Raw genomic sequence first — 22,579 nt, forward strand, 5'->3', positions numbered from 1 at the left:
ATCATGGTTTAACCCTGGTAGGCAGTAGAAAGTTAAGTCTGTCCCAACTAAAACTAGTACGCTGGCGACTTCTTGGTAGATTTTAAGAGACCACAACTCTCCCAGATAGTTTGACAAGCCACTTCTAAAATAAGAAAAAGGACCACTATGTAAGACAGTTTAGTCTCTGTTCAGGCTTTTTGCTGTGCTGTAACTTACCCTGGATCTTGTTTATGCTTGTATTATCAAGCGTTCAGTGGGAGCTTAGATAACTAAGTTAAATTGAAACTTAATGGGAGCTGAGTGCCTAAGTCCCCTGGGCACCACTAAAACTGGCAGTTCAAATTTCTAATGATTCGTAATGACTCAACCCCATGGACTTTGAGAACAAATGTGCTCAAGGACTCCACTGAGCTTTGGAAAAGGCCTTGAATTTGCAGTATCTTAAATTTTTATAGCAATATGTATGCGCTTGTTATAACTGGGACCAGAATTTGTTCATGTTGAACACACGTAGGTCAATATGAAAGCCATTACAGCAGACTAGTGCTAAATATAATTTAGCATAGTCTGTAACATGGCAGTGTTACACTTGCACTTTATGCAAATACATTTTATTTCCCATTATGTGGGATTAATTGTATCTGTTTAATTATTTCACTGCAGAGTAGCCACAGCTGTACGGCTTTGACCATTATCACTTTGTATTGTTGGCAAATCTTAAGACTTCAGCGCACTAATGAAAATTGCATTATTGTTCTCTATCATTACTCTTTAATACTACATTGTTTTACAAGTGAATTCTTCAATGCAGTGAATTCCATGCATAGATTTTTCCCATTTGTCTTTGTTTTCTTCCTAGACAGACAGGCAAATTCCCTAACTCTTAAGCTTTGTAGTGAGAGATGCCTACCTCCACCCATCTGCCATCCCAGTTACTTTGCTTCCAGAGAGTGGCATCATAAAATAGGAGACATAGAGAAACAGGAGATGTGATAGTACTGCATCGTGCTGCTTGAAACTGGGGCTCTTTACATCTGAAGTGCAACCCCTGTCGAGGATGGATATTCTGAGTGCGTCGCAGAGGTGGATGAGGAGCGTGCGGAGCTCCTCGCCTTGGGAGGGGACCCATGGTGTCCTGCTGAGGACACGGCTGAACCGAGAGGGACAAGGCTTTGGTGTTCTTCAGAGGTAATAGTCAGTATGTGGGGTTTTTTTCTTTGCTATATTTTTTTTTTTTTTGATTAGTTAAGTTGGTCTCATGAGCAACTATGTGTGGGAGCTGAGATACGGGATTTTCTATTTCAGTGATGCCTTGATAAATCTTAGGAGCCATCTGGGATTTTTTTTTTATTAAACAGTACTTAAGCAGAAAAGGTTGATTGATGAAAATCAAGAAGGGTGTGAATCAAAAACCATCCGCCCTTTTTTTTAACACGAAGATTGAAATTCATTTTGTATAGTTCAATGGAGATTAATATGCAAGTTAAATAGGCAAAAAAAATTAGCTTTTCCAGAAATGAGCACACATTAGCAGAGAGAAATGAAGAGTTGCCTGAAGCTCAACAGAGAGATCCAGGTCTTTGCTATGCTTTGCCATTCAATACCACAGTAATAGAGGTATTACAGGAATGTGACTAGGAGAGTTTGCTAGAAATGGAACAAATGATGTTGATGCTTAATCTTTCTGTCTGCAACTGTTGGACAATAGTCTCTTATAGTGACATTTGGCATAATACTGGCATAAAATTTCAAGTGTTCCTGCTTCCAGGCAGCTGAGTCAGATTAATCTGAAAGCTGAATCATCTGTGGAAGATGGGGAGTTTCAGAGAGATGAAGTCACAAGGCAATTTTTTTTTCCCTCTACCAGACACTAAATGATACTTGTTTCCCTTATTTGAAAGAGTTTGGCCTACATTAGTCATCGCTATTTCTTAATCTCCAATAAGAAATATTGTGTATCAAAACAGCAAGACTCAGTTATACCAGATCCTTGCTTTATTTCCCTTTTTTATTATCAAAGGGACTGATAGTACTTTTTAAAATATTCAAACTCGAGAAAGCAAACAGTCAAAAACGCGGAGAACATATTGTAGGGACTGTAAGAGAAATTATATGTGGAATGGAGAGTAGGTGCTTTTGGTTTGCTTTAGCTGTTTCTGATTCTTCAGATTTGTTTCCATTATGGAATTGATATTTGCTCTCTTTAGAAGTATGGATCTTTTCTTCTCTGTGATCAGCATTTATTCTGATCCTTCACCCCCTAATGCCTGCAAATCCTGACATGATCTGAAAGCGTCCAAAAATAAATAAGACTGGAAAGATGGAAAAGGTCACATGCAATATGAGTTTGAATAGCGTGAGCCAATTTTACCTGAGGTAGAGTTGTGTGGCTAATGCTTGTCTTAACAGTTTCAACACAGAAGGGCCTCATTTAATAAAATGACATTGAGGTGATCTTCGAAAATTGAGAGTTAGACAAAAGCAGGAAAACAGATTTATGCATTGAATATGATATGAAATAGCTTATGTTCATTAGAAGCTTTTGTTTAAGAGACATCCTCAAGACAGCCTGAAAAAATGAACAATTTTCAATTCTTTACCACAAGAGCACATTCATTATGTAACTGGGTCTTGGTTGTTTGAACAATAGTTTAAGAAGGGTTTTGCTAAAACTTGTCAAATCAAATTTATCATGTTCATACACGTGGACATGCAATGTCTTCCCTTTATTTCAGTCAAGTGCATTTTTACACTCTGGCTGAAACACGTGCCTAATCTGTTTGCTGGCTATCCAGTAGAGCATGTAGCATATGGATGTGTCAGAGTGTGACTTTCGGTGTTTTCATAAAATAATACTAAATTGTGATTCCTCTATTTAGTTGAGAAAATAGAAAGTTTTCTGTATCTCTGCAATTTAATGTTTTTCTATAAAGTCCACAAGCTTTTGAGTTTAGATTTTGGAAATTAGTTTTAAATTATTATATTTTCTTCCTGTAATGTTTACATGCTAAAACCCCAATCTAAAAACAGTATGTAATTGTAATTAAGTATATTGAAATTATAATGAAAAGGTTTTCCTTTTATTGACATGAAATAGTGTTGCTGTTAGGTTTTACCTTCATTGCCCAGAACAACGTGCAGAAAATATCAGAGGGTGGACTGAGTAAGATGGGTTCCGGAAGGGGTAGCGACATGAGCTGCTGTTGGACGGGTGAGGTACCTGCTGATGTCACAGTACAGGGTTCTGCCGCTTTTGGCACCTTGAAGCAGGTCGGGTGTCTCTGTGTCCGTGTCCCGTTTCATCACTGTATGTGAAGGAGTGATATCGATGGTCTGTTCTGTGCTCATACCCCACTCAGCTGTTCCCATGTATTTAGACGGTGGAATTTCACGTTACGTGTTCACTTCTACTTGTGTGCTTAGAGGTTGGCTGGGTACCTGTGACTGTATTCAAAGTGCACTTTTATTTTTGATTCTTATTATGCGAAAGTCATCTTTCTGCCTCTGTTGAAGGTAGTGGGACCAGCAAGTCGGTCGTAGTCTTTTATGAACATTCAATTATTTTATGTACTGTCTTTATACCAGGCCCTTATATAAGAGCCTCAAGCTCCATAATGATGAATATAATGGGATTCCATCGTTGCTCATCTGATCTTTTTTGGACTTCCTGCATTTAGAGACATGCCCCGCAAACACAAACTTTCCAGAGCTGCCTGTTAGGCTCTCCTGCGTAACCTGCCTACTGTTGCAGTACCTGCAGATCAAATAAAACCCAGGCTTTGACGTGGGTAGTGTATAATGCAAATGATCACGGGCTCTTACATCTTTGTGACACATACAGGCTCTTTAAGATTTATTCTGCATTAGTTCTTTGCTTCTGAGTTGAGAAATGGTTTTGCAAAGGAATGAACTTTCTAATCTAGTAAGATCATAATTTTGCAATTAAGAAATTGACTAAATAACCAGATTTTTCTTTGTCAAAAAGAAAATAAATAACTGTTCGAACCACATATAAATTTGCTTAAAATAGAGAGCATTAGATGAGTTAGGGACCCAGGAGAGACATGATTAAATCCTGTGGTGATACGGCTTTTCCAATCACTTGTGTTCCAAGGGCTGGTGGCACAATGAATCTCAGCAAGCTTATTTTGAAATCCTTTTCATGGTGGACAAGGATGACTGCCACTTTCTTTTTGTCTCTGTGTGAGTTTAAAGATCACTGTCTTAGCTGACCTGCCAGTGATAAGCAAAGCTTGTTAGTTCTAACTCGTCATTGCAGTTTTTCTTCTCCTGTGTAAAACTTGTTAACAAGATCTTTTTCTGCATTATATGACAGAATTTCATTGAAATGGGATTTCTCATATCTACGAACTTGATTATAAACAGAGGCTGATGTCCGTATTGCTCAAATCTCCCTAAAAGAATACTTTGAAATACATTCTTCCTGCTAATTGTTCCTTAAGTAGAACTGATGCTTGAACAGTTTCACCTTTACGTATAAAATACAATTTAGGGTGCTGACTTTGATCCTGAGTCACATCCTTTTAAGATGATCTAAATCAGACAAATCTCTGGTTTCTGAAACTACAGTTTTGGTGGTGGTGCTTACTTTATCAAAATTGTAAAATATTAGGAGAAGGGTCTGACAGGTAGGAATCTTATTGTTGCTCACAGAAACCACGTGGAATTAGGTCTCAGTAAAGAAAGCAAGTACAACAGCTCTTTTCTCTGCTCTGTGCTAGGGATGTTTGCAGTGTCCGTGCAGAAATAGAAAACATCCCAGTTAAATATGGGTGCTGCTATGGAAGACTCCAGGAAGAATATACCGTACGTTGTGGACCTGAGCTGGGAGAGTTTCAGTTAAGAACAGCATTTACTGAAAAAAGGTAGTTAACTCCTCAGCACAGGAAGGACATGGACTTGTTGGAGTGGGTCCAGAGGAGGCCACGAAGGTGCTGGGAGGGCTGAGGGAGTTGGGGGGGGTTCAGCCTGGAGAAGAGAAGGCTCTGGGGAGACCTTGGAGCCCCTACCAGTACTTAAAGGGGGCCTACAAGAAAGCCGGGGAGGGACTCTGGATCAGGGAGGGGAGCCGTAGGACAAAGGGGAACGGTTTTACACTGGAAGAGGGGAGATTGAGATGAGATGTGAGGAAGAAATTGTTTGCTGTGAGGGTGGTGAGCCCCTGGCCCAGGTTGCCCAGAGAAGCTGTGGCTGCCCCATCCCTGGAGAGGTTCAAGGCCAGGCTGGATGAGACTTTGAGCAACCTGGGCTGGTGGGAGGTGTCCCTGCCCCGGGCAGTGGGGTTGGAACGAGATGAGCTTTAAGGTGCTTTCCAACTCTAACCATTCTATGGTTCTGTGAACTCATTGTCTTCTCCATTGGTAGATACCACCTTACGATCTGTGTCCAGTAAGATGCTGGACTGCTGTGCAGGGAATCTGGTGACTTCTTGGTTAGGACACCAAGTTTTGGCACCTAGATTAGGAGGGCATTAGAATGAATGCAAGTCTTTCAGTTCCCCTTCTGCAAAGTGATAACATTTTCCCACCACTCAAAAGAATCTTGTAATGAGAAATGCTATTTACAGGGTGATTTACTCATGTTTTTATTGCAAATCTACTTTTCCGAAAGTGCTAGTGTCTGGAGCCAAGCAGTTATGAGGGGTTTGTCGTCTTCTTTCCTCTGAAGGACCTTTCTCCAAAGGACAGTTCTGCTTCACGTTTATGGACCAGTCCTGCTTGCTTCAAAAGCTCCAAGAATTATGGTGTTCATATTCCTTTAGTTTGCTAGATTATTCCCTCGAATTAACTTCTTGTTGCTGTAAAATTTCATTAATTTCCAGGAGTCATGATTTATGAGGTTAATAATGAAGATTAGAAGTCTTCAAAAATGCTTTCTTTTCCATCCCAAAGCATACTTCTTCCCAGAAAGGCTCCTTCTTTATTTAGAAGCAAGACTCTAAAAACATAGATGATTTGTCTTCATTTTGTCAGCAGCCTACAATAAAAACTGCTTGTAAGATCTTTCCCAAGCTGGCTGCAGATTTTTAATGTGCATTTAACATCAGGTTTCTAAAGAACAAACTTGAAATAAGAACCGACTTCCAAGGGCGGTGATGGAGGCAAGTCGACCACAGCCTGTTACTTGCTATTCATAACACGCACAAACACAGTCCTTGTCTCAAGCAATCTGTTACCCAAATAAATGATGTGTGGGATTTGAGAGCTTGGCAAGGCCTGATGGAGAGTGTTGGGACTGCGACAGTTCCTCAAACTGGTGAATCTGATGCATTTGGCGAGTTGGATTTGGCTGCTTTCAGAGCTGACTTGTTTCCATCAGCCAGTGCTTCTCCCCAGCCACCTCTCCGTTCAGTACAGAGTGATTCCAGTTTAAATGCTGAGCAGTAGATGACACGCATATGACTAATTAGCAAAAGTTCCGTGTTACCTACAGTGCTGGGGGGCCATCTTGTAACATGCTCAAATGCACAGTCCTTGCACGCAGTTCAGGTAACTCCTAGTGTGTTTCTGGTCCAAAGCTTTAGATCTTTGGATCTAAAACCTCCAGGGGAATGACTTAAGGATTCTTTGTCTATGAGGGTAATAAGCCTTTGATACCAAAGGAGAGTCTGGGATATAATAGCCTGAAAAAGTTAGCTCAGTGATTGGAAATCAAGTACCTAATTTCTAGCACTTGAGATCAGTGATGCTGGAGTGCTTTACTGTTGTAATGCTGGTTTTGTCTCATAGTGTAGTGGTTTTCAGAACTGTATTGGAGGCCCCTGTGAAAGGTAACTAAGAAAAACAAACTTATTAGTAGCAAACATAGTTTTGTAGCCAGCAGTCCACACCAGCTAGCTGAAAATCAGTGGTGTAAAATCATAGGCACAGTGCATCAGAGGCTATGGATCTGAAGTGACTCCTTGACTGTCCTCCTGCGGGGCTTTCCACTTAAATGAGTCAGCTCGGTAGGGGAGGATAGTGTGTAAAACCAGAAAATTTAAAATACTTGTGTATGGCTGAGGGGAAGGAACGTGTCCAGTCCTGTGAAGATAGGTCGGTATGGTAGTGAAGCAATTGATCTTCAAATCTTTATTCTTTGAGAGGTGACTGTTACATTGTTCCTGAAATTAATAACTTCAGTAGTAATGAATGAAGGTCCATGCCCTTTGTTCTCTGGGGTGCCGGGTATAACAATTGCCTCTTGTCGTCGTAGGGGCCCCTCAATTGAGGGCATGGACAAATAAAGAGGTCCTTGAATGAGAGGGATGGCTGAGAACTTCCTCTCCCATAAGCTGACAGGTTGGATAGCCTTTGCTTGCTGGGGTCAATGTCAGTGTACAACCTAATATCCATTACTGCTTCCATTTCCTCTCCTGGTCAGTCTTCTATGACGAAGGATAATTAACACTCTGGGCTGGGATCGATGAGCTCTGGGTCAGCTGCTTACTCTGTTCAGGTGAGGATTCGCGGGGGCTTCAGCTCTTCCCTCACCTGAACTCCGGCGGTGCGCAGTGTGCTCTCCTCTGGCACACCGGAGCTGACGGGCTGCTTTCTCCTTCCACACCACCAGTTACATCCAGTCTTTTTCCTTCCTCGCTCTGCCCCAGGCTACCAAAGTGATCTTGAGCTTTAACTCTTAATATCTCTGTCTCTGAAAGAGGAGAGAGAAATGAGCATACTAATCATCCGGCAGTATGTTAAAAATATTGACTTTGTAGAGCTGTGATACTGTGAGGATGCAAAGCCACAGGCTGCGTCGTCTGTAAAGCAAACCCAGCTGAGTTCCTGCGTTTCTCGGTTGCTGTTGTAGTAAGCCATTATGATCCCTCTCCTAATAATCTGCTGTACAAGTAGCTAGAAACCCATTAGGAATTTCAGCTCTGCAGCAGACTGGTTGTTAGAAAGATAATTTCATTACTGTATCAGAAAGCTGTTTCCAGTTTTGACTGGATGTTACTAGATAGGTTCAGATCAAAACCACATAGAATTCCATTGTAGGAAAACTTCCTATTTTAAAATACTTGTTTTCTGTCTCTGAGACAAGGGGAAATAACTTGTTTGTTAGAGGGATTATGAGACACAGTTAAGAAATTACTGTCTGAAGGTTCAGGCACGACAGCCAATTGATTTCAGTGTGGTTTGGATGAATGGCATCGTCTTCATTCTTCCTTCTTGTAGCAGAAGAAAAAGCCTTATTTTTAGCTTTTCTATTTCTGGCTTCAGTTTTTGGAGCCAGTAGAAATGTACCTCCATCATTTGAATATAATGAGGTTTAGAGGCGCTTTAGCAGATCAACACTGTTAAAGGCTGGGGCAATTTCATGTGTATTGTTTGAGTCTTACATTTGCAAGGCAGCATATGAAGAATTCTGTTGACTACAAATAGATTTAGATTTCCCAGAAGAAAAAACCCAAATGTCTAGGACCAGTCACATCTGAAATAGGAGGATTGTAAAAATAGAGTTGAGTATCTTTTTATACCTGTCTCCTCCCTATCAATTTCATTCATCTCTTCAGCAAGGATTTTCAGTAACCTTGGCAACTCTCTATTTGTTTTCTCTTTTCTCCTCTGCTCTTCTGTCAACTGAAAATGCCTTTTTTTCCACTTTTTTTTTTTCTTTTTAAGCTGTAAAAACTAGAATCCCAACCAAATCTCATTAAAGGAGGAAGAGGGAGGACTGAGAGGAAAAGGTTTAGAATGCTTTTCTAATGCAGATTTTATATACCTATAGAGGAAAGCTTAGGAGTAGTTGAGAGAGCTTAGATGTGATTGTAATGTTTTAAACAGGGTTGTTTTGTCAATATATCTTGCTGTGTGGGAATTTTTTAATTCCATCTAAAATGCAATTGAAATAAATTCTTGTGCTAAAATGCCTGATCAGGTAGGACGTTGATCTTGGCTACCAGAGTGTTCCTTCCATCCAAAGCGAAATGGAAAGAGAAGTGAGCGATGAATCAGGTGAAGCTGAGGGCTTCAGCGTGGTGGTTCTTCAGCTAAAGCCAGTTCTCTTGTAAGTGGGCTACAAAATCTTCCCAGCTCATCCCTTCAGTGTAAAGTTCAGATGTTCTTCAGAAGACATGAAAGGCTTGAAATCTCTTAAGTTGTCTTCTGGACAGTTTCTACGTCAGGTAAAGTGCATTTGCTAGCGTATTTGTATATATCTTCAGGACTCTTAGTGGCACCGCTATGTTGATTGCAGATCACAGCCCTTACTGACTACGCTAATCTAAGGTGGGAGAAATGTGTCATAAATCTGGCCATAATGCTGTGTCCTACCCAAATACCAGCTCAAGTGCATCTCTGAACCGCTTGTACCGAGTATTTCCATTCAGGTCATGCTTTTGACCTTGTTTTAAGCTCCACCCCACCCCCCCCTTGTTTATGAAAAATGATACAATAGATGAGAAGCCGTTTTGCCTCTTAGCAAGTTGCAGTTCAAGGCCAGATTCTGAGAGGAAATACTGTCCATAAATTTTTAACTTGCACGACTTGCCAAGATGGGGTTTTTTTGAGCATTCTTCTGGATATACCCAGATTTTTACAGAGCTCACACGATTCACGTCTCATACAAAGACTGAGGGAACATGAGGAATTCATTACATGCACGTTCATTTTCCAGGATTTAGGTATTACATCGGATGGCCAAGTGTGCCATATTCAGCTTTTTTATAAGCACCTAGTACTTGCTTTTTAAACTGGGATGCTATACTTTGAAATGGAAGATTCTCTGCTATGTTGTTCTGCAGTTATGATACATTATTTAACTTTAAAAGTTGTACACTGTTGAAGGACTCTGATAGAAAGTCAAGTTTGTTGATTAGGAAAAAGTAATTGAAATTTGTTTTATTGGGGCAGGGGAAGGAAGGGAAGATGATTTCTATGTATCTGATAATAGAAAACATTATGGTCATTTATTTTAGTTTCTGTAATTGAATTTCAAAGCCTTCAAGTTTAGGTGTATGCACTGTGGATACATCCAATGCAGAAACTTTCTGTAATTCCCTTGTCCACTCTTGATCAATTTTAGTGATTGTATAGATTTGTCTTTCAAAAGTTGATTCCCAGACCGTAGTTGAAGAGCAATCTCCGAACTAGTTACAGTATTGACAAAAAGCTAACATAGGTCATGCTTCTAATTGATGCTGACGGTGCCTGCAGAACAGAACTCTTTTGGAAGGCAAATAGAACATCATTTCCTCCTTCCTGCACAGGCTGGGAAGGGAAACAAGCACGTTCTTGAATTTGGAATTCATCCTTTTCTTTTTAACCTCTTCCTAATCTGGGTATATTTACTGAAACTCAGGAAACGTAAAACCGATCAACAGAACTAAATTCAAAACATGAAAGGTTTGTCAATTTGTGACTTTATATTCGGTGCAATCTGCAGTACTTCATTTTGCATTCGCGTTCAGATGTAGCCTACGGCTGCCTCCCCCGGTGAAACAACAGAGCGTTGTGGTGATGCAGTCAGGAAAGGAAAAGCACCTTTGGGTTCTCACCTCGCGAAGACTTACCTCTGTTTGTTTTATAACTTTGTCGATGTCCCAGACAGCAGAAAGCCGGGGAGATGATTGCAGGACCCGCGTTGATGAAGGCATCGTCTGAGGTAATTGTGTTTCTGAGGACCTGAACAGTCCCTGAGTTGGCAGAGTTGCTGCAGGGGGCATCTGCCTGCGTGTAAATCCAGGGCACCTGTTAGAAATGTTGTCCTTCCATTTGACAGAACTGCTTTTGCATTGATAATCTTTAAGTAGTTAGGAATGTTGAAACTGGCAATGTCTGACTAGTTTTCCCTCTCTTAAAACAAACCAATTATCCATCCATGACAAGAATAGAAACGGAAGGTGGTAATTTCTTGCACTCTTTAATTGCCTCCCAAAGAGGATAAAACAGTTACTTAAAAAGAGTGTGTCTTCATCTGCAGTGTTGAAATAAAGTCTTTTGAGGATAACTTAAAAGGACAGATGACGATTCTTGGTTTGTTAAGGAAAGCCAGATCTAAATTAGCTACTGGCTTCGACAAAACTTGCCTATCATTAGGTATTCTCTCTGTCATATGAAATAGTGCAAATAGCATGGGAATTAATGCATGGGTTCCAAAAAAGAAAAACAGAATTTAGGTAGCTGGCATTTCATAAGCCATTAACAGGTTCTGCAATAGAAAAGGATGGTTCAGTAGTTGGGGAGCAGGCCTGGGACGTGGATTACTTTGCAGGTACCCTGCAATCTTCCTGTGTGATCACAGGTCAAGAATTTTGGATGTACAGGAATTCAGTCCTCAGTTCTCCTTGTCAAAGTGTGCCGTTATCCGAGACCTATACTGGAGACTGATTTCTTTAGGTTAGCACTGTAGTCGAGAATATCTCCGTGCATCATTCCAGTAGGCAGTACAGGACAGAGGCATAACTTAACTATCCTGAATGGTACTTTGGGTAAGTTCGTCCTACTCCACGGACATCAGAGGGGCCAAGGGGAGATGTTCCCATTTAGGGTTGTTCAGACTGGGTGTTACCTCACTGGTCTTCCCTCTGGGAAGCAAATGAGCAGTCAAAATACGTTTCACATGTGCTTACAATATTGCTCTCCACATGAAAAACAGTACAGGTACAACTGCACACAGACAAGCCAGTGATACTACAGATATTGTAGCATCCAGCAGTCTTGAAATCTGAGCACAAACGCTAGTTGCGTTATTCTGCTTCTGAAGAACTCGGATCTGAATTTCTGCCCTACCCACCCAACCATAGGCCTGAATACTCTCCAGCTCCTGGTGTCATTCCCCGCAAGAGTTCAGCGTCTGAAAATGCAGTAAGAGTGTGCTGTGATTGTTACCTCCAAGAGCTGCCAGTGGTTGTGATGGTGGTACGGAAATATCTACAGTTAATGAAAGTTTCTACAAGCACACTATACTTAGAAACTTCAGTTGTGCCGGTGGTATGTCTTTAAAATGTATAGCAGGAAAATACTTTTTGTTATGCTGGCTCCAAACAATCACTTGCATTAGTTTCCCACCTGTGCTCCTATTTGCTTCTGTCTGAAGGGACGAAGATCCTATTTTTCTGTAAATAAACCTGTCCTCCTGGGAACTGGCCATTCACTTGATTAGATCTTGGTTAATCCTGGTTCCTGCTTGTGTAGTGTCTCCTTCCTTTGTCATATCTCCCTTATCTCCTGTGGCCACTATGTGGGTTGTCTTTTTCTTTGTGTTAGGTGCATGCCTTGAAAAATTTAAGGCTGTGAATATTTTGAAAAATCTATTTGATATATTGCACAGGTGTTTTTAAACTTAAAAATAATTTTCAACCAAAATGGAAAATAAAAGTTTTAGCCAGCTCTAATGAGAACCTGCAAAGAATAGTCTGTAGGGGCTGTATCCTAGAGGATGTTTAGTAATGCCTCCTTTTTAATAATGCGGAACATACGCTAGAAAAAAGACTGTGTTGGAAACGCTTCTGCTGCAGACAGAACACACACTAGCGAGGGAGCTGAGGGAAGAAGCATAAAGTAGACCAGTGAAAACATGTTTCGCTGGTATAATTGCATTTCTGCAAGGAATTTTTCCAGCATAGAAATGCCTAAAAAAGATTCACCCCATCTAGCTATCGCTGTTAAGGCAACCTCCTGCAGCTGCCACTCAGACTGATGGGATTTCTCAAATGAATGGGATGGGCACAAACTGAAAATCTCTGTAGATCCCCAAACCTCCCTCATATAACTCACTCAGTGTAGGCAATTTGTGTTCCTCATTAAGAAAAATCCCATACTATTTCTTTACTGTTAAATTTATCAGATTTATCACCAGTTCTGGTAGCATTTATTCAGTTTTCCATCTTTTTCTGAGCAAGTTGCATGCAGTTTGTTTAAGAAGAAGGGCTAGCAGAGACGATACAACCAGGAATTGCTGATTGGCAAAGTGGGCTGTTGGGTGAATTTCTCGCAGGTTGTATTTTCTTGCTGCCAAGGAGCATTCAGTAGAACCTTTGTGCTTTCGGCTTTTTTTTCCTGGTGCACCGGATTGACATAGGAACGGTGAGGCAGCCAAATTTGAACAATCACACTGAAACGTAAAAACGTAATGAACGTTTTCTACCTTCGGCCTTTGTGTAGAAACATTTTGGTGTAATTACTGTGTCAAATTGTACTGATATGTAGTGTTTAATCATTGTACAAACAGAGGGAGAAAATGCCTTTTTGTGAATATTTGGGTTTTCTCTTTTCTTCATTCTATGTTTTTTGGTTACCTATACGTTATATAAAATACCAAATACCACTGAATGTTTTGAAGCATGGCAGGCTTTACTCAACACATGTCAAAACAAAACAATTTCCATTTTATTATTCTCTCTGGTAACAACTAGCAGAAAGTATGTTTTGGGAATGAAATCATATAAAAAAGCTAGTTATTTATGGCTTGTCAGGCATGTCATTGCAGAATCTAGCCCTGCATTGCTGGATGCCCAGCTAATGGCGCCTGGTGGAGCTGGGCTTTGAGAAGTTTTGTGCCCCTGCGTAGAAATCTTAGCCCTTTAAAGATATTTCTCATTGGACTCTGAGAATGACTTTTCCCTATTCCCTTGGATATGGATTCTTTATATTTGATCTCATCACTGTTTTCTCGCTGCAGAAGCTGCTCTCTGGTTGAATTCTGAGAGTGGTGAGGTTGGACTTTTCCCCAAAAAAGCTTTCAGCAAAGATGTAGTTGGTATAAATTGCTGGTGTAAGGGTACGCATCTTGCAGTTAGTGTGTAAGGTGGAGAGCTCGGCAGTTCTCAACCCAATGGCAATTATTTCATTTACTGAAATCAGGTGCCTTGAGAAAGGTCTCCTGTGTTTCAATATCACGAATGTATCGGACTGCTCTGAAGATAGCGATTCAGGCTCCTAAACTGAATTGAGAGCCAACTTGCCGTTGCAGATCAGTGTGGCCAAACTCAATGTCATTATCGCTGTCGCGCCACCTTCATATCAGGAGAATGGCGAACGCTGGTCTGTACTGGGAGGCAGCCGGTGTGAAATGTCAGACTGTCCCAAGTTGGGATTTATTTGGTACATCTAGTTCTCATGCACAGGGATCCCTAGTAAGCATCGATGTCAGGTGCTAGGAACCAGTTGCAGGGAAAATCCAAACAGCCTCCGTGTATGAATTTTCTTTGCATTAACCTTGAAATTCAACTCCAATTTGATCATTATGCATAGCCTGTACTTGCATTACTACTGATAAAAGAGACTGTGTAAATGTCAGCTTTGGGATGTCTTAATTTACAGAGCTACAATTGTTTGATCCTTGGAAAGGCCAACATGACATCTCATTTTTACTTTAAATATGCCTGATTTTGCCCTGGGAGGGGCTACAGACTGCAGATTAAATCTCCAGTTCATCAAATCCTGTAAGGATTGTCCATTACTTTGAGAGCAGTTTTCGCATACGGAAAGCTGAACACGTGCCAGGCTGCTCGCTGCTCTGCCGCCACAAACTCAAGGGAAGTACGGGAATTGAATACCCTGTGAGGGTGTTTTAATTCCACAGAGCAGGCATGGTCCTGCGGAGCTTTCCCGGGAGTCACACGAGAGGGACGCAGGGTTAGAGACTGCAGAACTGGCTGCTCTGAGGTTTGTGTCTCGGGTTTTTTTTACTCTGGACAACTGGGAGGACAATTCCGCTGAAAGTGGGGGACTAAGGGAAACCTTTCTTAACCTGAAGGATGAAAACAGAGACAAAGTTACTGTTGAAGAAGAAAGGAACCACCCTGTCTAGGGACTGGAAGAGTTTTTGAGATACTCTGCAACAGAGAGAAATCTTTTAAGTATTTAAGCTGTGGCGGTAAATACTTGCATTGGAATATGGGTAAGATTACAAGTCCTTAAGCTTTTTTTCTTTCTTTTGTGGACCTACTGCTTAAATTTATCTCTGTCTCCTCTCTAAATTGAGCATGAAGCTCGAAGCTCAGGATATCTGTTCCATTGGAACCTGGTGTTTTGAAATGTTTCTCGCCCCAAATGATTGTGAATAATATAATTCTCTGTAATGTAGCGGGGAGGGAGGGAGGAGGAAAAATTAAATCATTGCGCTGAAACAATTTCAGTAGCACTAAAAAACATGCACAGCCATTCATTGAACTGATGGAAAAGTTGATCCATTGGAGTGAAAAATTCTAATTTTGTTCTTGTTCTAACATTATACAGCAGATTCCAGTGCAATTGGTATTTTTTTTTTGTCAGTGGAAATACTGCAAAAAAAATTATTAAGCAGTGGTTCATTATGTGCCCTGAGATCCTGGGCTCATTTTTAGTGAGTAGAGTGCATATTCTTTGTGCCTCTGCAAATATCCAGGGGGTTTTGTTTCTTGAGCTTCTGTTTGAGCAGGGAATTGTAAGCACTAGGAAGGTACAGCAGACTGTCAGCGTTGAGAACGTGTCTGTGAAAAGTGTCTTCTATTTTGAAAAAAAACCCAAAAACCCAAAAAAAGTGTTATGATGGACAAACAGCTGTTATTTCCTGGGGAAACTATGACTTCTGCTAAATGGGCAGTGCTTGCCAGGGCCAGTTTGAGTTGCGTGCGAGCCCCCCGTTGCCGGCAGCGGTTTGTGACCAGCGGTGAAGGCAAGGCAGAAGGGGGAGCTCTCAGAGCAGCGATGGGAGGGGAGCTGGGGGCTCTGCAGTGCAGCCAGTTGTAGCAGAACTCCACTTTGCTTTTAGATTAGGAGGGAAAATCTGTTTCTAGTCTGTCCCCGTTATTGCTTAAAGCCACTAATGACCTGGATTTGAACTGGTCTCCTAAAGGGTACAAGGCTCTGTCTCTCATTGCCAATCCCCAGAGCATGCCGTTGCTCCCAGCACAGATTTGAAACAAATCCTGACCTGAAGTCATCAGCCTTAGGTTTGGGTTACTCTGATGATAGATGGCAATTTGAAGCTTTTTGCTGTCCTCCCCACTCTTCCTGTACCCATCGCATCCTATTCTTCCTTCAGCCTTATAAATCCAACTAAATCTTCTGAAAGGAGATTATGAACTGGTAGATTTTTTTAAACAGTGCAGAGCTGTAAGAGGAGAAAACAAGGTGGATGTTCACGTGCCAAGTCTTCTGCACCACCGTTGCACAACAGGCAGAAACGTCCTGAGCTTAATCTGCCTCTTCAAAGGAAGATTCCAAACGCAGTCTCTCTTGAGCAGGATATTTTCTTCTTTTTGATACTAACACTGACTAACGTCTGTGGCTGCTGTTGTATCAGCCGCTTACTGCTGTACTCTTCCTGGCATTTACTGCTGTGTTATACCTTCAGTTTTGTTACAAAATCCGTATTGACTTCACTGGGCTTTGTATCAAAGCTATCAACCGCTATTTTCTACCCTTTGGCCTGAATTCTGTTGAATTCACAGCCACTCCGTATTCCTGGGATAAAGAAGGTACAGGATAGCCGAGCACAGGCCCTGATCTCTCTGTGGAATTCCTGCTGAAGTTTTTGGATTCTGCAGCAGGCGTTTGTTGTTTGCTCAGTGTTCTCCTGGACTGCAGTAGGAGTTGTGCATGAACGAGTGCAGAATATGGCCGTAGTGCCTAGTGAGGTCTTACCATCTGGTTCTGGTTAGCTGGCAATTTCTGATGACAATTGAAAAAGGAAAAAAAGACAAACACCAACAAAACGCTGAATATTTGACTATTAATTAAAGTAAATGCATGTGTTTCTGCTATCACTTTGTCTTCCAAGACCCCTCCAATTTCTTGTATAACTCTCCCATTGCGTGTCCTCCAAATGCTGCTTTATGACCTCCTAAGAGCAAGCATTCTTTAAAACAGTACTTAAACCGATATAATACCTTTGTCTTTTATTTTCCTAAATGTTGTTATTGTAAAAAAAAAAAATCAAAAATAATAGCAAAAGCTGTGATCATATTAGGAAACTCCTAGAGATTTCTTTTGTAGGGCTGAGATCGAGCGGGTATCACAATGTGTGCAAAGACTCTCTGTCATTGTCCTATTGATTTTACATTGTTTGCAATATTAGTGAGGCTGAGGTGTGGTGGATGAGGCTTTCAGAAGGAGCTGCTGATCTAAGGTCTTCATTTTGGTTTTGGGCAACCTGCTTTGGAATAATTTACGAGAGACTGATTTTTAAACTTTGAGCTGTCCTTACTTTCTATACATGGCATTTACTTGTGGGTGTCTGAAACCAGGTAAGTGGACTCCTGATCCCCCCTCTCCCCCCACTAAAGATCACTCTAATTAACTTAGATTGTACTCTGGCGGTGTGCTGTCTCCTTTTCTTCGTGTGCTTTGCTGCCTTGGGGCCAGCACGGGGAAGCAGCCAAGTGCTAGTAAGAAAGTCTTCAACAGCCTCCGACTCACAGACGGTTTCTGCCGAGCTGATCTCTCTCTTACCTTAGCTGCCCCATCCCTCTGCCGAAAATTCAGTATGGGGAACGTTCTTGGAGACAATAGAAACTTTCTCCTCTCTAGTTTAAAAAAATGAAAAATCTTTTCTTGAGATCAATAAGGTTCCCTCCTACCTTGCTCGTAGGCTTTCACCTCAAAGCCTTGTTTATGCAGGGGTGGGGAATGTCTTCCCTTGTTCTCACCTGTTTCGGATCGATACAGCGACCTTCACTGGAGCTATAATTACATTGGTCAGGGATGCATCAAACCTCAGAATATTTGATTTGTCCTCAACCTGAGGTGAGCGCTCTGAATGTATTGTTTTTCTTCCTGACCCTTTGCAACTGTAATTCAGTTTAAATCTGCAGGGATTGCTTTAAGATTACACTAATAAAGGAGGTAGGTTAATATCCCTTCTGTCCTTGGCTTTACTGCAGACAGTAGCAACAAGGGGCCTAATTAGTGTTTGGGTTTGTTGGTTATGGAGGTTGCTCCAAGAGAAACTGGACTGACACCATGAAACTCATTAGACTTAGGTCTTCCAACATGGTGTGTTTATATTGAAGAGAAAAGAAATCTAGCAAGAGGGAAATCGAGGGAGTGCAAAGTACAATTCTCATTAGAGTAATTAGCCTAAGTCATTATTTCCTAGAAGTCTCAAATGGCCACATTTATTCTAAAGAGATGCCAAGGGTATGGCTGAATGTAGCTCTGACATCTGCCTTTGGGAGAGGAGGAAGGGAGAGCGTTGTTTGCTGCCCATGTTTGCTTACATTTTCTGGCTTAGGTGATATGTGATCCTATTAAGCTCGGTATAGCTAATCCTCTTTCATGGTACTAATTTCTTGCCATTATCTTTATTTGGCTGCTAATTTCCCTTATGGTATTTTTCTACAATCCTAATGTTACTGAGTAGCTTGAAATATTTCTCGAGTATCTGGTAGGAAGAATTCTGCCTGGTCTGTATCAGTGTCCCTGGAAGGAAAAGGAATCGCTGGTAGGGCTCAGAAGTGTCTCCTAATGAAACCTGTTGATGTCGATGGCGTCTCTTATGACTATCTACCGTGTTTGCATTTCAGAAATCCATCTCGTGCTGTCCTGCTGAAGCTGAGTTATGTTGCCTCGGTGAATATTAACTCGTAGCTTTGCCAGCAAACTTCTTGCACCTTGAGTGGCTGAAGGAGGAAAGGAGGTAACGGAATAGAGAAGTGAAGCGATGTGCCCATGTCCTGGAACACATTCCTGGTCTTTCAATGGCAATTCAAGTGTTGTGTGTGTGTGCTGCGTCACCCTTTGCGTCACTTCTGCTCTTTCAAATTGTGGAGACACCCTTCAGGCTAACGCATAACCTCTTGCTCTTGTCTCAGGCCAAAATTCCTTGTGGATAGACCTTTTATGTGTCCGGGATATTGTTAGAAAGAAGTTGGTTTTTTGGTGTTTTGCTTTTTTGGGGGGTTTCTTTTTTAATAATAAAGGATCTTAATTGTATTTGCACTGGTGCTGGAGCAGCCCTTATCTAATGATTTTTCAGCCACTATATGCCATTCCGACCAGCATTCTGTGCCAATCTAAAGGTGATGTATAAATGGGGAACGTGGCCAGGCACAACTGCTAGACGGTTGCTCTGAACTACAACAAAGGTTTATAGATTACATTTCTTTCTACCTGTCTTTTAAGCATCCTTTAGGAAGGATATGAGGTAGATTAAATTCTGTGTTATGAATCTAGGAGTTACTTTATAAAGCTAAATGTTTGCGTGAAGCTTTTTATTAAATTATCTGGCCTCACCACTATTTATTATGTTCTTGGCCTGTATCTAAGAGAGAGCCTGGCTGAGCCCAGTATGTTACAGTTGTCTGCTCGGGTCGTCAAAGAGCTGTGACTTAAAAATGTCCAATAAGTGAAAGGATTGAGTACTTTCCTCATTTAAAAGTGGAGAAATACCATGCGACAGCTTTGGAATCAGGCAGGGTGTCTGCGGCTGGCTGTGGGCATTCTGCAGCTCAGCGTGGATGGAGCCTTCAGGTTCTGCCCGTGGAAGCTCCTGGCCAGGACACACTCATGTGGCTGAAACTGCTTTCCCGTCCACTACTCTGCTTCTTTTAATCTGGATTTGTTGATTTCCAAACAAAGCAAATAAAAATCTTCCCTACGACTTTCTTAAACGCTCTCTCCTCATGAATGATTTCTCTTTCCCAAAGGGTGAGGCATTAAATGGGTCCCATAGGTCCAAAGGATTTAGGGAAGGTGGACAGGTTCAACTGCTCCTGGAAATGAAATAGAATGCTTGAAAGGATTACTAAACTGTAAGGGCACTGGGAAATTATTTATGAACGATATGTTTTATTCTTCATAGCGAAAAAAAAAGTTATTTCTCATATGTATAGTTCTTAAAACTGAATATTTTATTTTTAAAATAGAGACATGCTTAAATGTTTTACGTAGATACTTAGAACTTTGCTGCTACATCTGCCTAGAAAGAGCTGTTATTTGAAAGATCTAAAAAATGCATAAAATATTTGTCCCATCCTTTGGCTGCAGATTACAGATTGACTGCTTGTATTCCTTTTTCTTGTAAGAGTTCCTGTTTTCTAGCCAGAAACTTTTGGCTAGACAAAACCAGGAATATCACAGCAAGGAGCGAGGCAAGCGTTGTCTTTAAGCGAAAGTTTTCCTTTGGGATAAGCGTCTCTATTTTTCTTGCTGCCAGCAATGAAAAGAGAACGCTTACCACTTTACTGAGTGGAATCAGTCGTTGGCGTTACCACAGATAGTGTGAGAGAGTGATTTTCTCCATCTTCTTCTGGGTTTCAGGTGGAGCGAGGGCCCTTTCTCTTTCCTCATTATGGTGGAAAGATGTTACGCACCTCACATCCCAGGTTATCCCTACGGCTCCTCGATGTATGCAGTGCAAAAGAGAGCTGCAAAACTTTCCGTATAACATACTGTAGTCTCTTATTAAAGCCAAAGATTCTGGGAGTTTTTTTGCCGTAATTCTTTTAAAGTAGTTTGTTGTTCTTCAGCGTTCTTTGATGATTTACTTAATCATGTTTCAATCACTCTATAGCATCCTTCTTTATAAATCAAGAGGGTAATAGTTCCATTGTGGAAAGTGGGTTTTGTTCTGTTTTTTTTTTTTTTTTAACTTGCTTGCTGTGAAACTGCAGAGTACCCAGCACAGTGGCTGCAGCGCGCATTGCAAGTAATTGATAAAGTGGTATCAGCAGAGGGAGAAACAAATAACCGAAGCGATGCTAGGGGGATAATGACTGTTTTTAAACCTAATTTGTTAGGCAGTATTTTCCCCTGCGTTATCCTCTTGAAATCTTCCTTTGTTATGGAGAGAACAGATACTGTAAATGCAATATGATCGAAGTGCTGCGTTTTGACCTGGAGATAAAATGTGTCAAATGAGACCTTTCAGCGTCGAGATGCTGTGTGGTTTTAATAAAATCTGTCAGACAGATATGAATAGTTAACCTACCTTTCATTTTCACAGCTTATTAAAATCATTAAAATACAGCAACAATTACGATACTTTCTGACTGGTGTATTTATATCAACCCCAGGGTTCTCAGCGTACCTAAAGAAGGATTATGCCATGACGTGAACTATTGTAGAAGGTTAGTGGTCCTTCTTCCTAACATCAGAACATGAAACTAGAGTTTTGTCATCTTTGCTGTACGTCTGTTGGGTTTTTTTAAGTGTCGGATCTGACCTATGGAACCCCAAAAGGTGATATTTTTCTTAAATATTCTTAATTTTTCACTTAGAAATTGAAAATTAAGTCAGCTTATATTCAAAGCTGCACAGCTTCTCATGAGAATTGATCCTCTGTCACTTGAGACAAAGCGAAGAGCACGTTTGTCCCTCTGGATCTCCACACGTCTAAAATGAAGATGATGGGCTAGAATATTACCTGCGGGAAGACCTAATCTTTTAAATCAATGCCCATGCGTCCTTGCAATGACATTATGTTATTTATTCTCTATTATTTGGCCAGTAGATATTTTTATGTGCATTTTCTCTGTGTTTTTTTTAGCAAGCCTGAAGATTCCTGATAAGCGGGAACAGAGCTCTGACTTGTGATTCAGGCTGTCTGTATTCTGACAGGGTTTTTCAGAAGTCTTGGTATCAGCTTTGGTTGTGGTCGTGAATTCTGTGGGGTTTGCTGCTGGTAGTTGGCAGAATTGTTTACTAATTGTGCTACATTTTGGGGATCTATTTCAAAGGCCTGAAGTTTCAGAAAGGTCTTTTGTTAGTGCTAATTGAAACAGGATTATAATGAAGGACATTTCTGCAGTGGCAAAATGATTTTTCAGACTTAGTACTTAAGGCATTTTTCTACTCAGCTGGTGTAGATCATAGAAATGAGCATAACAGGGCTAATTTCTGAAAGCTGAAAATATACAGATTTTCATGGAAATCAGTAGAAAGATTCCTATTTGCTTCATATCAAGCCTGAAGAATGCTTTTGTTCCAGCGTTGCTGTTTAATCTTGTCCTTGCCAGACAGTCTGATGTCGAAGAATTTAACTATCAGATCTGTGTGTCTTCAAGACTTTGGAGGGGAGGGAGGGGAATTCCTCCATGTGAAGAGCTCTGGCCGGCTCTGTGTCAGGATTTTTGAGCACTGGCAAAATAATCAGTATAATTCTTCATCAGCACAGATTATGCTGTAAAAGCAAAAAAACCTAGCATCATTGATTTGGGTTTGTAATAAGATGACAACTTTGTAATGATCACCATTTTCGGAGATTAAAGAAATGTACTTTTCACTTTTCTGACATTATGTCAATATCTTTCTCCAACTGTTTTGAACACCTTAATGATTTTTCTCTTAAAATCTGGTTTTGAGAAAGATAACTAAGGGAAAAGCTAGATCTGCCATTGAAACAGCATCACTTCTGTCTCTGTTCTAAATTATTTTGTGTTTGATAGAACAGCAGTATAAAATGGTCTTCTAAAATCCGAGCAGGTCAGGGAAGGACCTCATGCTCCACTTCGGATCGCTTGCCTGATCCGTCATTGTTTGTGGGTTTGATTTCCGGCATTTGGTCAGTATATGTCATTAATGTTTTAGGTTGTTAGATGGATTATTCTAGTATCATTGCCTTGCCAGAATTTTTGTAATGTTCTTGAAAGGTAAATAAAAAAAAAAAGCACATTTTTACAATGAGAACTGAGGCGCAGTGAGGCTGATGTGACTTGGTCACAGCCAAA

At 40.9% G+C, this 22,579-nt stretch overlaps 1 protein-coding gene across 13 annotated transcripts in view; it reads left to right on the top strand.

Moving 5' to 3' along the window:
* Positions 1 to 22,579, top strand: part of LRRTM4 (leucine rich repeat transmembrane neuronal 4) — a 487,149-nt gene that overhangs the window by 200,175 nt on the left and 264,395 nt on the right. The window contains exons 1-2 of one of the 13 annotated variants that reach the window (XM_054180798.1): positions 14,347 to 14,594; positions 18,437 to 18,549. The exons of 9 other annotated variants lie outside the window; for them this stretch is intronic. The gene's annotated coding sequence lies outside the window, so the exon portion shown is untranslated. Of the gene's footprint in view, positions 1 to 14,346; positions 14,595 to 14,639; positions 14,830 to 18,436; positions 18,550 to 22,579 lie in introns of those variants that run through there. 3 more of the 13 variants (XM_054180794.1, XM_054180800.1, XM_054180802.1) reach the window with 3 other exon arrangements.

This window comes from Rissa tridactyla, chromosome 20, assembly GCF_028500815.1.
Source record: "Rissa tridactyla isolate bRisTri1 chromosome 20, bRisTri1.patW.cur.20221130, whole genome shotgun sequence".
Taxonomy (NCBI): Eukaryota; Metazoa; Chordata; class Aves; order Charadriiformes; family Laridae; genus Rissa; species Rissa tridactyla.